A 12500-nucleotide genomic window follows, 5' to 3' on the forward strand; every position below is an offset into this window, starting at 1 on the left:
GGTCCATCTCTCTGAGCGTGAGGCAGACGAGGTCCCGGGCCCTAGCGGCACGGGAGCACGTCATCGATGATCGTTCAGCCTTTACCTTAGGGTACTGGTCGAGAGGTGGACGTTCAGAGTGGTAAAAAAAAAAAATAAATGAAATAAACAACTTATAATATCAATCTTCAATTGAATTGAATACAAGCGTGTCATAGGTTTTTACACGACAGTATATTCGTGCTCAGTGAGGTGATAATCAATCAACATTGTACTCGAGTGAGTGGCCCAATCCCATAAGGATCGGGCGCTAATTAAAAATTTGTTTATAGACTCATCGTGTGTTCCCCTCCACGGAAATCTTTAGTAAAAGGCGAAAGATTTATTCGTTTTGAAGGGAAACCAGAGTGGAGCGCGTGACGAAACCCGAGCGACCCACTAGTACTGGACTCAGTTAGAGCCGGCGAGAGCCAACTGACACGAATGTCCACACGTAAAACACGATGTTACGAAATATACAACAATCTAGACAAACGGGACCCGTCACAGTGGACGTATCTTATTGGAACACCAGTCGGCAAGAGTGCCGATTGCGCGTGTCACCACTGTTACTAAACTGCGCCGCCGGCCGGGAACGAGGTGAGCCTGAGCCGGGCTGCAGCCTCGTCGTGGCGACGCGACGTGGACCTCGCGCTGCGCTACTAGCGCTCCACACGGCGTGAACTAGCACTGCACGTGTGTGACGAGGAGGAGGGGGACGACGACGTTCGACGAGACACCGTGTATCATGATTTTCAGTAAAATTGTAGTAAAAAAGTAAATGGAATGAAATAAAAATGAAAACGAAAACGAAAATGAAAATGAAAATAAAAATGATAATAACAAAGAAATGAATTTCTAGAATAAAAAAAAAATGAAACAACACACTAAGAGAGAGTGAATTTCTGGGCGGCGGCAATTTCCTTTGATCGAGATAGAATTATATAGCCCGATCGGTAAACTGACGGTATTAAACACAATATGTCGTTTTACGTGGTAGAAAAGTGGGCGTGGCCTGTTTTGTTTGATTCGACCAATAGGAGAAGAGTTGGGTAGTTCTCGCAAAGTGCATAGTTCAGACCGAGAGGCGGACGCGACAAACGCGATTCTCCCGTTAACATATTCGACCTGTGCACGACGGACACGATAGCAGTCGTTAAAAAGAATGGCGATTCGACGTGTTACAGATTTTTACACTATCTCGTTATTATCGGTGACGCGACTGCCGGATAGCGGGAGCCAGCGACGAGACCGACGACGAACGAACCCTCTGACGTGGACCTAGTCTCGCGACGCTAGCGCTACAACCGGCGTGGACAGCGTGGACAGAACTGGCATTAGCACCCGGACTGTTCGGGGCCCGAGTCGGTTCTCGTACGCGTTCGCAGACGAGAGTGTTGAAATAAGTCGATCAACAACACACTCACGTACACATAGTACGGAAACAGTTGTTGTTATTCTCTCGTCCTGTCGCAGTTGGAAGCCCTTTTTTCAGTATTTTCTACTCCGGTTTGCCGCCGACGGTGTCCGAAGGCCCCGCGATTCCGTGAAAAACTCACACCAACGGGGGTGGTTGCAAAGTGGCCGAGAATTTTGAAAATCCTCGGTCAAGTATCGCTTCTCGGCCTGTTGGCTAAGATCAAAGTGTAGTATCTGTTCTTATCAGCTTAACATCTGATACGTCCCTCATCGAGGGACCAGTTTGTTAAACTGATTTTTGGAAATCGACGGAGTGCTAGGAGCTTGCTCCACCTCTGTCACGGGTTGACCCGGCATTGCAGTACCGCCGGGACCGGCCGACCACAATACCATATCGTACGTTCAACTAATAATAAGTAGTACAGAGATATTGACACGCATCAATTAATTGATTCTAAGTACTGCATTGTAAAAATGTAGACCGAATAAATTATTATCGACGTTCGAGCGACCGCTGACGAGACGACACGACGGGTCGTTCATGTTACCGTTGTTATTAAGTCAACACTAGTTCGTTAATAGACTACAGTATTGTTTGCTGTACACAACATACCGAGTATTCCAAATAAATAAAAATAAATGTATGCCTAATGTGAATACAAGTGTGTCACAGTAAACGGTGAAAACTATTGGAAATAACAAAAAATTAGCAATAAGAAAATAAAAATATAGTGAAAAGAAGACCTTTGGAAATAACAAAAAATAAACAAGAGGAAATTTTAAATATAGTGAAAAGTACAAAATGAAAAAAATGCCAACAGCACGTGGTGTTCCCAAGCGGTCACCCATCCAAGTACTAACCACGCCCGACGTTGCTTGACTTCGGTGATCGGACGAGAACCGGTATATTCAACGTGGTATGGCCGTTGGCGAGTGCTGGAAGTACCTGTCACCATCCTGAGTGAACCATCATTATTCTAACTGACAGAGCAATCAGCAATACATTATCAGTTTTATAAATCAAAATGGATAAAAACTCGAAAATTAGTGGATTCGCCAGATCCGTGGTAGGATCCTAGTCAGTTTTGCGCTACGAAATTCATCGACTGTTAAAAAAGTAAATAACAATCAACATTGAATAATATAACGTATTGCACGATTTAATATTATGAAAAATTTAGTCCGTTTCTTTTTTGTTTACAGGTTATTGCGCTACGTTATTCTTATTCAACGATTGTTAACAAAAATATCATTTATTTACGTACACTACCGCTGTTGTTTGTATAAAATAACGAATGACTTTCTCTACCTACTCACTATACACCCCATTGGAGTTGAATGTGTATTATTAGGGACAGCGCGAACGCAGTCCCCGCTACCAAAAATTACGCGCCCGAGATACCCACATTTGGGGCATTCGCAGGAGTCAGCCCGACCGTAGTGCAATGGAAGGGCCTCATCCTGGGGGAACCGCCTTCTTGATCACGGTAACCCCTACGCCAGGTAAGTATGAGTGCGAGAGCGACGAAATGGGCACCCGGCTCTGGCGTGTAGCGGGTATCAGTGCGAGAACCGATCCACACTACAGCTGTAACGGTGTCGGTAATTGTAAATTTATGTCGCCAAAATCGTGTCGTCGTCTTGAAAACGGTTAACGGTAAACGAATCCCGAGGTTTCAAAAAGAAAAACCTCTGGGCAACGTGTAAACACCGAGCGAAACCGTCCACGTCGTCCAGACCAACAGTGGCTGGCTCGGACACGTCGTCGGTCACTGGCTGCGCCGGCGCGGAGACGAGGTGAAACCACGCTATAGAAACCGATCGGCAAACGGTCGCGTGCTGTTTGCGACTTATTTCGCTTAGACTGTGACTGAGCTCCTTGCAGAACAGCGTCTTTACTGAGGTCCGAGTCCGGCGCGAGATTGTCTGTCGATAGTGTTTATATATTGATTCTCACAGGGTTGTGTACGATCGAATTCGGCTGGACCGTCGGTCGTGACCGACGTCGTGTCAAGATCATACTTCACAGGATCATTTCTGTAGTAAGATCTTCATTTATACACTCCATTACGGAAGTGGATACCAGCCACGATGAAGAGTTACGGTCCATCTCTCTGAGCGTGAGGCAGACGAGGTCCCGGGCCCTAGCGGCACGGGAGCACGTCATCGATGATCGTTCAGCCTTTACCTTAGGGTACTGGTCGAGAGGTGGACGTTCAGAGTGGTAAAAAAAAAAAATAAATGAAATAAACAACTTATAATATCAATCTTCAATTGAATTGAATACAAGCGTGTCATAGGTTTTTACACGACAGTATATTCGTGCTCAGTGAGGTGATAATCAATCAACATTGTACTCGAGTGAGTGGCCCAATCCCATAAGGATCGGGCGCTAATTAAAAATTTGTTTATAGACTCATCGTGTGTTCCCCTCCACGGAAATCTTTAGTAAAAGGCGAAAGATTTATTCGTTTTGAAGGGAAACCAGAGTGGAGCGCGTGACGAAACCCGAGCGACCCACTAGTACTGGACTCAGTTAGAGCCGGCGAGAGCCAACTGACACGAATGTCCACACGTAAAACACGATGTTACGAAATATACAACAATCTAGACAAACGGGACCCGTCACAGTGGACGTATCTTATTGGAACACCAGTCGGCAAGAGTGCCGATTGCGCGTGTCACCACTGTTACTAAACTGCGCCGCCGGCCGGGAACGAGGTGAGCCTGAGCCGGGCTGCAGCCTCGTCGTGGCGACGCGACGTGGACCTCGCGCTGCGCTACTAGCGCTCCACACGGCGTGAACTAGCACTGCACGTGTGTGACGAGGAGGAGGGGGACGACGACGTTCGACGAGACACCGTGTATCATGATTTTCAGTAAAATTGTAGTAAAAAAGTAAATGGAATGAAATAAAAATGAAAACGAAAACGAAAATGAAAATGAAAATAAAAATGATAATAACAAAGAAATGAATTTCTAGAATAAAAAAAAAATGAAACAACACACTAAGAGAGAGTGAATTTCTGGGCGGCGGCAATTTCCTTTGATCGAGATAGAATTATATAGCCCGATCGGTAAACTGACGGTATTAAACACAATATGTCGTTTTACGTGGTAGAAAAGTGGGCGTGGCCTGTTTTGTTTGATTCGACCAATAGGAGAAGAGTTGGGTAGTTCTCGCAAAGTGCATAGTTCAGACCGAGAGGCGGACGCGACAAACGCGATTCTCCCGTTAACATATTCGACCTGTGCACGACGGACACGATAGCAGTCGTTAAAAAGAATGGCGATTCGACGTGTTACAGATTTTTACACTATCTCGTTATTATCGGTGACGCGACTGCCGGATAGCGGGAGCCAGCGACGAGACCGACGACGAACGAACCCTCTGACGTGGACCTAGTCTCGCGACGCTAGCGCTACAACCGGCGTGGACAGCGTGGACAGAACTGGCATTAGCACCCGGACTGTTCGGGGCCCGAGTCGGTTCTCGTACGCGTTCGCAGACGAGAGTGTTGAAATAAGTCGATCAACAACACACTCACGTACACATAGTACGGAAACAGTTGTTGTTATTCTCTCGTCCTGTCGCAGTTGGAAGCCCTTTTTTCAGTATTTTCTACTCCGGTTTGCCGCCGACGGTGTCCGAAGGCCCCGCGATTCCGTGAAAAACTCACACCAACGGGGGTGGTTGCAAAGTGGCCGAGAATTTTGAAAATCCTCGGTCAAGTATCGCTTCTCGGCCTGTTGGCTAAGATCAAAGTGTAGTATCTGTTCTTATCAGCTTAACATCTGATACGTCCCTCATCGAGGGACCAGTTTGTTAAACTGATTTTTGGAAATCGACGGAGTGCTAGGAGCTTGCTCCACCTCTGTCACGGGTTGACCCGGCATTGCAGTACCGCCGGGACCGGCCCACCATAATACCATATCGTACGTTCAACTAATAATAAGTAGTACAGAGATATTGACACGCATCAATTAATTGATTCTAAGTACTGCATTGTAAAAATGTAGACCGAATAAATTATTATCGACGTTCGAGCGACCGCTGACGAGACGACACGACGGGTCGTTCATGTTACCGTTGTTATTAAGTCAACACTAGTTCGTTAATAGACTACAGTATTGTTTGCTGTACACAACATACCGAGTATTCCAAATAAATAAAAATAAATGTATGCCTAATGTGAATACAAGTGTGTCACAGTAAACGGTGAAAACTATTGGAAATAACAAAAAATTAGCAATAAGAAAATAAAAATATAGTGAAAAGAAGACCTTTGGAAATAACAAAAAATAAACAAGAGGAAATTTTAAATATAGTGAAAAGTACAAAATGAAAAAAATGCCAACAGCACGTGGTGTTCCCAAGCGGTCACCCATCCAAGTACTAACCACGCCCGACGTTGCTTGACTTCGGTGATCGGACGAGAACCGGTATATTCAACGTGGTATGGCCGTTGGCGAGTGCTGGAAGTACCTGTCACCATCCTGAGTGAACCATCATTATTCTAACTGACAGAGCAATCAGCAATACATTATCAGTTTTATAAATCAAAATGGATAAAAACTCGAAAATTAGTGGATTCGCCAGATCCGTGGTAGGATCCTAGTCAGTTTTGCGCTACGAAATTCATCGACTGTTAAAAAAGTAAATAACAATCAACATTGAATAATATAACGTATTGCACGATTTAATATTATGAAAAATTTAGTCCGTTTCTTTTTTGTTTACAGGTTATTGCGCTACGTTATTCTTATTCAACGATTGTTAACAAAAATATCATTTATTTACGTACACTACCGCTGTTGTTTGTATAAAATAACGAATGACTTTCTCTACCTACTCACTATACACCCCATTGGAGTTGAATGTGTATTATTAGGGACAGCGCGAACGCAGTCCCCGCTACCAAAAATTACGCGCCCGAGATACCCACATTTGGGGCATTCGCAGGAGTCAGCCCGACCGTAGTGCAATGGAAGGGCCTCATCCTGGGGGAACCGCCTTCTTGATCACGGTAACCCCTACGCCAGGTAAGTATGAGTGCGAGAGCGACGAAATGGGCACCCGGCTCTGGCGTGTAGCGGGTATCAGTGCGAGAACCGATCCACACTACAGCTGTAACGGTGTCGGTAATTGTAAATTTATGTCGCCAAAATCGTGTCGTCGTCTTGAAAACGGTTAACGGTAAACGAATCCCGAGGTTTCAAAAAGAAAAACCTCTGGGCAACGTGTAAACACCGAGCGAAACCGTCCACGTCGTCCAGACCAACAGTGGCTGGCTCGGACACGTCGTCGGTCACTGGCTGCGCCGGCGCGGAGACGAGGTGAAACCACGCTATAGAAACCGATCGGCAAACGGTCGCGTGCTGTTTGCGACTTATTTCGCTTAGACTGTGACTGAGCTCCTTGCAGAACAGCGTCTTTACTGAGGTCCGAGTCCGGCGCGAGATTGTCTGTCGATAGTGTTTATATATTGATTCTCACAGGGTTGTGTACGATCGAATTCGGCTGGACCGTCGGTCGTGACCGACGTCGTGTCAAGATCATACTTCACAGGATCATTTCTGTAGTAAGATCTTCATTTATACACTCCATTACGGAAGTGGATACCAGCCACGATGAAGAGTTACGGTCCATCTCTCTGAGCGTGAGGCAGACGAGGTCCCGGGCCCTAGCGGCACGGGAGCACGTCATCGATGATCGTTCAGCCTTTACCTTAGGGTACTGGTCGAGAGGTGGACGTTCAGAGTGGTAAAAAAAAAAAAATAAATGAAATAAACAACTTATAATATCAATCTTCAATTGAATTGAATACAAGCGTGTCATAGGTTTTTACACGACAGTATATTCGTGCTCAGTGAGGTGATAATCAATCAACATTGTACTCGAGTGAGTGGCCCAATCCCATAAGGATCGGGCGCTAATTAAAAATTTGTTTATAGACTCATCGTGTGTTCCCCTCCACGGAAATCTTTAGTAAAAGGCGAAAGATTTATTCGTTTTGAAGGGAAACCAGAGTGGAGCGCGTGACGAAACCCGAGCGACCCACTAGTACTGGACTCAGTTAGAGCCGGCGAGAGCCAACTGACACGAATGTCCACACGTAAAACACGATGTTACGAAATATACAACAATCTAGACAAACGGGACCCGTCACAGTGGACGTATCTTATTGGAACACCAGTCGGCAAGAGTGCCGATTGCGCGTGTCACCACTGTTACTAAACTGCGCCGCCGGCCGGGAACGAGGTGAGCCTGAGCCGGGCTGCAGCCTCGTCGTGGCGACGCGACGTGGACCTCGCGCTGCGCTACTAGCGCTCCACACGGCGTGAACTAGCACTGCACGTGTGTGACGAGGAGGAGGGGGACGACGACGTTCGACGAGACACCGTGTATCATGATTTTCAGTAAAATTGTAGTAAAAAAGTAAATGGAATGAAATAAAAATGAAAACGAAAACGAAAATGAAAATGAAAATAAAAATGATAATAACAAAGAAATGAATTTCTAGAATAAAAAAAAAATGAAACAACACACTAAGAGAGAGTGAATTTCTGGGCGGCGGCAATTTCCTTTGATCGAGATAGAATTATATAGCCCGATCGGTAAACTGACGGTATTAAACACAATATGTCGTTTTACGTGGTAGAAAAGTGGGCGTGGCCTGTTTTGTTTGATTCGACCAATAGGAGAAGAGTTGGGTAGTTCTCGCAAAGTGCATAGTTCAGACCGAGAGGCGGACGCGACAAACGCGATTCTCCCGTTAACATATTCGACCTGTGCACGACGGACACGATAGCAGTCGTTAAAAAGAATGGCGATTCGACGTGTTACAGATTTTTACACTATCTCGTTATTATCGGTGACGCGACTGCCGGATAGCGGGAGCCAGCGACGAGACCGACGACGAACGAACCCTCTGACGTGGACCTAGTCTCGCGACGCTAGCGCTACAACCGGCGTGGACAGCGTGGACAGAACTGGCATTAGCACCCGGACTGTTCGGGGCCCGAGTCGGTTCTCGTACGCGTTCGCAGACGAGAGTGTTGAAATAAGTCGATCAACAACACACTCACGTACACATAGTACGGAAACAGTTGTTGTTATTCTCTCGTCCTGTCGCAGTTGGAAGCCCTTTTTTCAGTATTTTCTACTCCGGTTTGCCGCCGACGGTGTCCGAAGGCCCCGCGATTCCGTGAAAAACTCACACCAACGGGGGTGGTTGCAAAGTGGCCGAGAATTTTGAAAATCCTCGGTCAAGTATCGCTTCTCGGCCTGTTGGCTAAGATCAAAGTAAGGCTGCTGCAGCACGTGGGGACGGCGACGCCTGGGACGTGGTCCTGAACGAGAGCCTACGGGTGCGGAGACGTCGCAGCCGCAACGCTTCGATTGTGAGTGCCAGTAGCAATAATGGGGGGGCTCAGATAGGGGGGGCATTAGATTTAGACATTGTAAATACCACTGATGGGGGCAGAGATGAACTCGGGGGTCCGCCCCCTCCCGCGCCGCCGAATGGCCGCCAGGGTCACTGGCTGAGGGAAGTGGTGGAGGCAGTGACCTTTGAGGCTTTCGAGCGGGTCGTGGGGGCGTGGATTCTCGAGGCAGCTCCCAAGAGAAGGGAAAATGGCCCCCCTCGGGTGGCAGATGGGACTGGTCGGGGCCGTGGTCGTGGCCGCGGGCGGGGCCGGGGCGCTCAGCGACCTGGAGCCCGTGCTCGTGGGCATGGCCTTGGTCCTGGTCGGGACCAGGCAGCCCGGGGTGGGTTTGATCCAATCGAAGCTGCCGCCATCCAGAGGCTGTTCCGTCGCAACAAGAAAAAGGCGGTCAATCAGATTCTGGGTGGTGACAGTCGATTCTGTACCGTGGATGACGCAGTGGTGGAGGATCATTTCAGAAGGGTTTTCTCGGCGGGTGACTTTCGAGTCGGGCCAACTCCCCAGGTCGTTCGTGACACCATGACTCCTCACGAGCCATGTGACGAAGACCAAGACCTGGTGGGTGAGATAACCCCTGAGGAAGTGTCGGCTAGGCTGGGGCGGGCTTCCAATACTGCACCGGGCCCTGATAGGGTCCCCTATTGGGCACTCAAGAGGGCCGACCCGGGTGGTGTGGTGTTGGCGGCCATCTTCAGCCGATGCCTTGAAGAGGGCCGGACTCCGGCAGAGTGGAAGACCTCCAACACTGTGCTCATCCACAAAAAAGACAACCCCATGGACCTTGACAACTGGAGACCATTGACCCTAGCTTCCTGCATTTCGAAGCTATACACAGGGCTCCTGGCCTCCAGAATTGGCAAGTGGGCCAGGAATGGCAGGATCTCCTGGCCCCAGAAAGGTTTTATGGAGCACGAGGGGTGCTATGAGCACAACTTCGTGGTCCGATCAGCCATCGATGACGCCAGAAGGGGAGGGAAAAGAGTCGTGCTTGCATGGCTTGACCTCTCCAATGCCTTTGGGTCTGTGCCGCACAGCTACCTCTTGCATGCGCTTCAGATGCATGGGATGCCCCAGAAATTGATTGACGTGGTGAGTGAGCTTTACCACGGGGCAACCACGAGAGTCCGCACGTCACAAGGCTTTACCGGTCCTATACCAATGGCGGCAGGGGTGAAGCAGGGCGATCCGCTCAGCCCTATCCTCTTCAACCTTGCCATTGAGCCAGTGGTCAGGGCAGTACATAGTGCTGCTGAGTCGGACGGGTATCGTCTTGGTGGACGCCACTTCTCTGTCGTGGCCTACGCGGACGATCTGGCTCTGATTGCGTCGGGCGAGGAGCAGATGCGCAGGCTCCTGAGGACGGCGGAGGATGTCGCTGCCTGGGCTGGCCTAAGGTTTAACCCCAGGAAGTGCGCAAGCCTCGAGGTGGATTGCCGCAACCGCAGGCGAGTCCTGGCGACCGAGTACGAGATCGGTGGTGCTCCTATGGTGTGTCTGAAAGAGGGCGAGGAGTACCGTCATCTCGGGGTGCCAACAGGATTCAAAGTTGACCAGACACCAGAACGTGACATTGCCAGAATGGCCGAAGATGTCAAGAAGATTGATGAGAGTCTTCTGGCACCTTGGCAGAAGTTGGAAGCCGTGAGGATGTTCATACTCCCTCGGCTAGACTTCATCATGAGAGGAGCCAGGGTGGCCAAGACCCCACTGAAGAAGCTCGACAATGACGTGAAGAGAATGGTGAAGAAGTGGCTCTACCTTCCACAGCGAGCCAGTGCTGAGGTGGTCTATCTGGGTGTGGCAGAGGGAGGGGCCGGAATGTTCCCTCTGGCAGACCTAGTTGACATATCCTCCGTGGCCCATGCCTTCCGCATGGTCACGTGTACTGACCCTGTGGTGAAAGACCTGGCTAGAGCTACTCTTTCGCATGTCGCCAGGAAACGCCTTGGGCGTCCCGTTTCCCTTGACGAGGTTGCCGACTACTTGTCCGGTAGGTTGGACGGTGACTTTGCCAGGGATGGAGGTGACATCGGTTCTCTGTGGACTGATGCGAGGAATGCCGCCGGTAGGCTCCAAAAGAAAATCGGAGTCTACTGGAAGTTCGACCATGACAGGGAGGAGTTCCAAATTCGAATTCCCTCGCCTGACGGCACTTCCGGTCCAGTCATTGTCCCAGAGGACGCAAGGGGCCATCTTTTTGCAAGATTGAAGACTGCCATGAGGCTCAAGTTGAAGAAGACACTCACGAGGAAGCCTGATCAGGGGAAGGTCTTTGACGTGGCTTGCCGATGCCGTGATTCAAATCATTTCATCCAGGCCGGCAAGTTCACTCGATTTGCCGATTGGCGCTTTATTTTTAAAGCTCGCCTCGGCACCGTCCCTCTGAACGGTTGCAGGCGTTGGGGCGAAGGCGATAGGAGGTGCAGGCGCTGTGGTGAGCAGGCAGAAACTCTGCCTCACGTGCTGAACCACTGCCAGCCGACCAGTGAGGGCTGGAGAAAGCGCCATGATGCAGTACTCCATCGCTTAGCCGAATCAATCCCGGAAAGGACCGGAACCACCAGGGTTGACCTGACCGTTCCCGGTGTCGAGAGTACCTTGAGGCCCGACCTGGTCGTCACGAACGAGCGGGAAAAGCGCATCCACTTGGTGGATGTGGCTATTCCGTTCGAAAACAGGTACGGGGCGCTAGCTGACGCGAGACGACTCAAAATTGAGAAATACCGTCAGCTAGCTGATGAACTTCGCCTCAAGGGATACTCTGTCACCCTGGATGGGTTCATCGTGGGTTCCTTGGGATCCTGGGACATGGCGAACGAGCGAGTGTTAAAACTGTTGAACATCTCCTCGCGCTGTGCCCAGGCCATTAGACGCCAGATGGTCTCTGATGTGATCATGTGGTCACGAAACATCTACGTGACTCATATCACAGGCCATCGGCAATGGTAGGGAACCCCCATCAGTGGTATCGAACGCATGGCCCGTTGTTTTTGTTAAGAATTGTTAATTTTGTGATACATGTGATGTGTTTTGTGAAAAAAAAAGTGTAGTGAAGTGTTAAAAGTTCATAATTTATTTCTGTGCATTGTTAAATTTAAAAGTTCTATTATTGTTATTTAATTTCTAAGTGGCTTGCTGTTCCTTTTTTTAGTTATTTATTTGTAGTAGTTTTAATTAGGGAAATTTAATTTCCAGAATTGTTAAACATTTTTTGAAGCTCAATGATAGATGTAATGTGGAGTGGCGTCCAATGGACAGCAAGCCTGGGCCATGCGTTCAATTTTAATATTAGGGTGCCAATATTCAGGTTAATGTTAAGTTTGATTGACTAGTTAAGAAGTGGCTCAGCATGTGAATCATAGGAATTGAAGGTGGACTGCAATTTTGATCTACATTTTTGATATGCATGTTAAATTTTATAAAAGTGAAGCTCAAAAGAGCATGTGGACATAGTTATTGCATGGAAGATTCCACCTTTTTGGCATGAAATGTAAAGGGTTTGCTTGATGTAATATTTAAAAATGTTCAATAAAAAGTTGTCAATCTGTTCTTATCAGCTTAACATCTGATACGTCCCTCATCGAGGGACCAGTTTGTTAAACTGATTTTTGGAA

The 12500-nt window shown here is 48.3% G+C and overlaps 13 non-coding genes across 13 annotated transcripts in view; 6 read left to right on the forward strand and 7 right to left on the reverse strand.

Moving 5' to 3' along the window:
- Positions 1-123, forward strand: part of LOC128982268 (small nucleolar RNA U3) — a 214-nt gene extending 91 nt beyond the window's left edge. The window contains exon 1 of the small nucleolar RNA XR_008489580.1: positions 1-123. This exon is cut by the window's left edge and continues 91 nt beyond it. This is a non-coding gene — a small nucleolar RNA (small nucleolar RNA U3).
- A 146-nt stretch (positions 124-269) lies between these two features.
- On the reverse strand, positions 270-390 carry LOC128982293 (U5 spliceosomal RNA). The gene has a single exon (XR_008489604.1). It is a non-coding gene; the product is annotated as a U5 spliceosomal RNA (small nuclear RNA).
- Positions 391-1631: 1241 nt separating this feature from the next.
- LOC128982246 (U2 spliceosomal RNA) lies at positions 1632-1824 on the forward strand. The gene has a single exon (XR_008489559.1). It is a non-coding gene; the product is annotated as a U2 spliceosomal RNA (small nuclear RNA).
- Positions 1825-2249: 425 nt separating this feature from the next.
- On the reverse strand, positions 2250-2368 carry LOC128982307 (5S ribosomal RNA). The gene has a single exon (XR_008489617.1). It is a non-coding gene; the product is annotated as a 5S ribosomal RNA (ribosomal RNA).
- Positions 2369-2786: 418 nt separating this feature from the next.
- LOC128982332 (U1 spliceosomal RNA) lies at positions 2787-2948 on the reverse strand. Its single transcript, XR_008489641.1, has one exon. It is a non-coding gene; the product is annotated as a U1 spliceosomal RNA (small nuclear RNA).
- Positions 2949-3449: 501 nt separating this feature from the next.
- Positions 3450-3663, forward strand: LOC128982269 (small nucleolar RNA U3). Its single transcript, XR_008489581.1, has one exon. It is a non-coding gene; the product is annotated as a small nucleolar RNA U3 (small nucleolar RNA).
- Positions 3664-3809: 146 nt separating this feature from the next.
- LOC128982294 (U5 spliceosomal RNA) lies at positions 3810-3930 on the reverse strand. The gene has a single exon (XR_008489605.1). It is a non-coding gene; the product is annotated as a U5 spliceosomal RNA (small nuclear RNA).
- A 1241-nt stretch (positions 3931-5171) lies between these two features.
- LOC128982242 (U2 spliceosomal RNA) lies at positions 5172-5364 on the forward strand. The gene has a single exon (XR_008489555.1). It is a non-coding gene; the product is annotated as a U2 spliceosomal RNA (small nuclear RNA).
- Positions 5365-5789: 425 nt separating this feature from the next.
- Positions 5790-5908, reverse strand: LOC128982308 (5S ribosomal RNA). Its single transcript, XR_008489619.1, has one exon. It is a non-coding gene; the product is annotated as a 5S ribosomal RNA (ribosomal RNA).
- A 418-nt stretch (positions 5909-6326) lies between these two features.
- Positions 6327-6488, reverse strand: LOC128982333 (U1 spliceosomal RNA). Its single transcript, XR_008489642.1, has one exon. It is a non-coding gene; the product is annotated as a U1 spliceosomal RNA (small nuclear RNA).
- A 501-nt stretch (positions 6489-6989) lies between these two features.
- LOC128982270 (small nucleolar RNA U3) lies at positions 6990-7203 on the forward strand. Its single transcript, XR_008489582.1, has one exon. It is a non-coding gene; the product is annotated as a small nucleolar RNA U3 (small nucleolar RNA).
- Positions 7204-7350: 147 nt separating this feature from the next.
- LOC128982295 (U5 spliceosomal RNA) lies at positions 7351-7471 on the reverse strand. Its single transcript, XR_008489606.1, has one exon. It is a non-coding gene; the product is annotated as a U5 spliceosomal RNA (small nuclear RNA).
- A 4926-nt stretch (positions 7472-12397) lies between these two features.
- LOC128982248 (U2 spliceosomal RNA) overlaps positions 12398-12500 on the forward strand; it is a 186-nt gene continuing 83 nt past the window's right edge. Inside the window, exon 1 of the small nuclear RNA XR_008489561.1 lies at positions 12398-12500. This exon is cut by the window's right edge and continues 83 nt beyond it. This is a non-coding gene — a small nuclear RNA (U2 spliceosomal RNA).

Source organism: Macrosteles quadrilineatus, unplaced genomic scaffold (genome assembly GCF_028750875.1).
Source record: "Macrosteles quadrilineatus isolate MER2022 unplaced genomic scaffold, UCM_ALF_1.0 Scaffold_204__1_contigs__length_187771, whole genome shotgun sequence".
Taxonomy (NCBI): Eukaryota; Metazoa; Arthropoda; class Insecta; order Hemiptera; family Cicadellidae; genus Macrosteles; species Macrosteles quadrilineatus.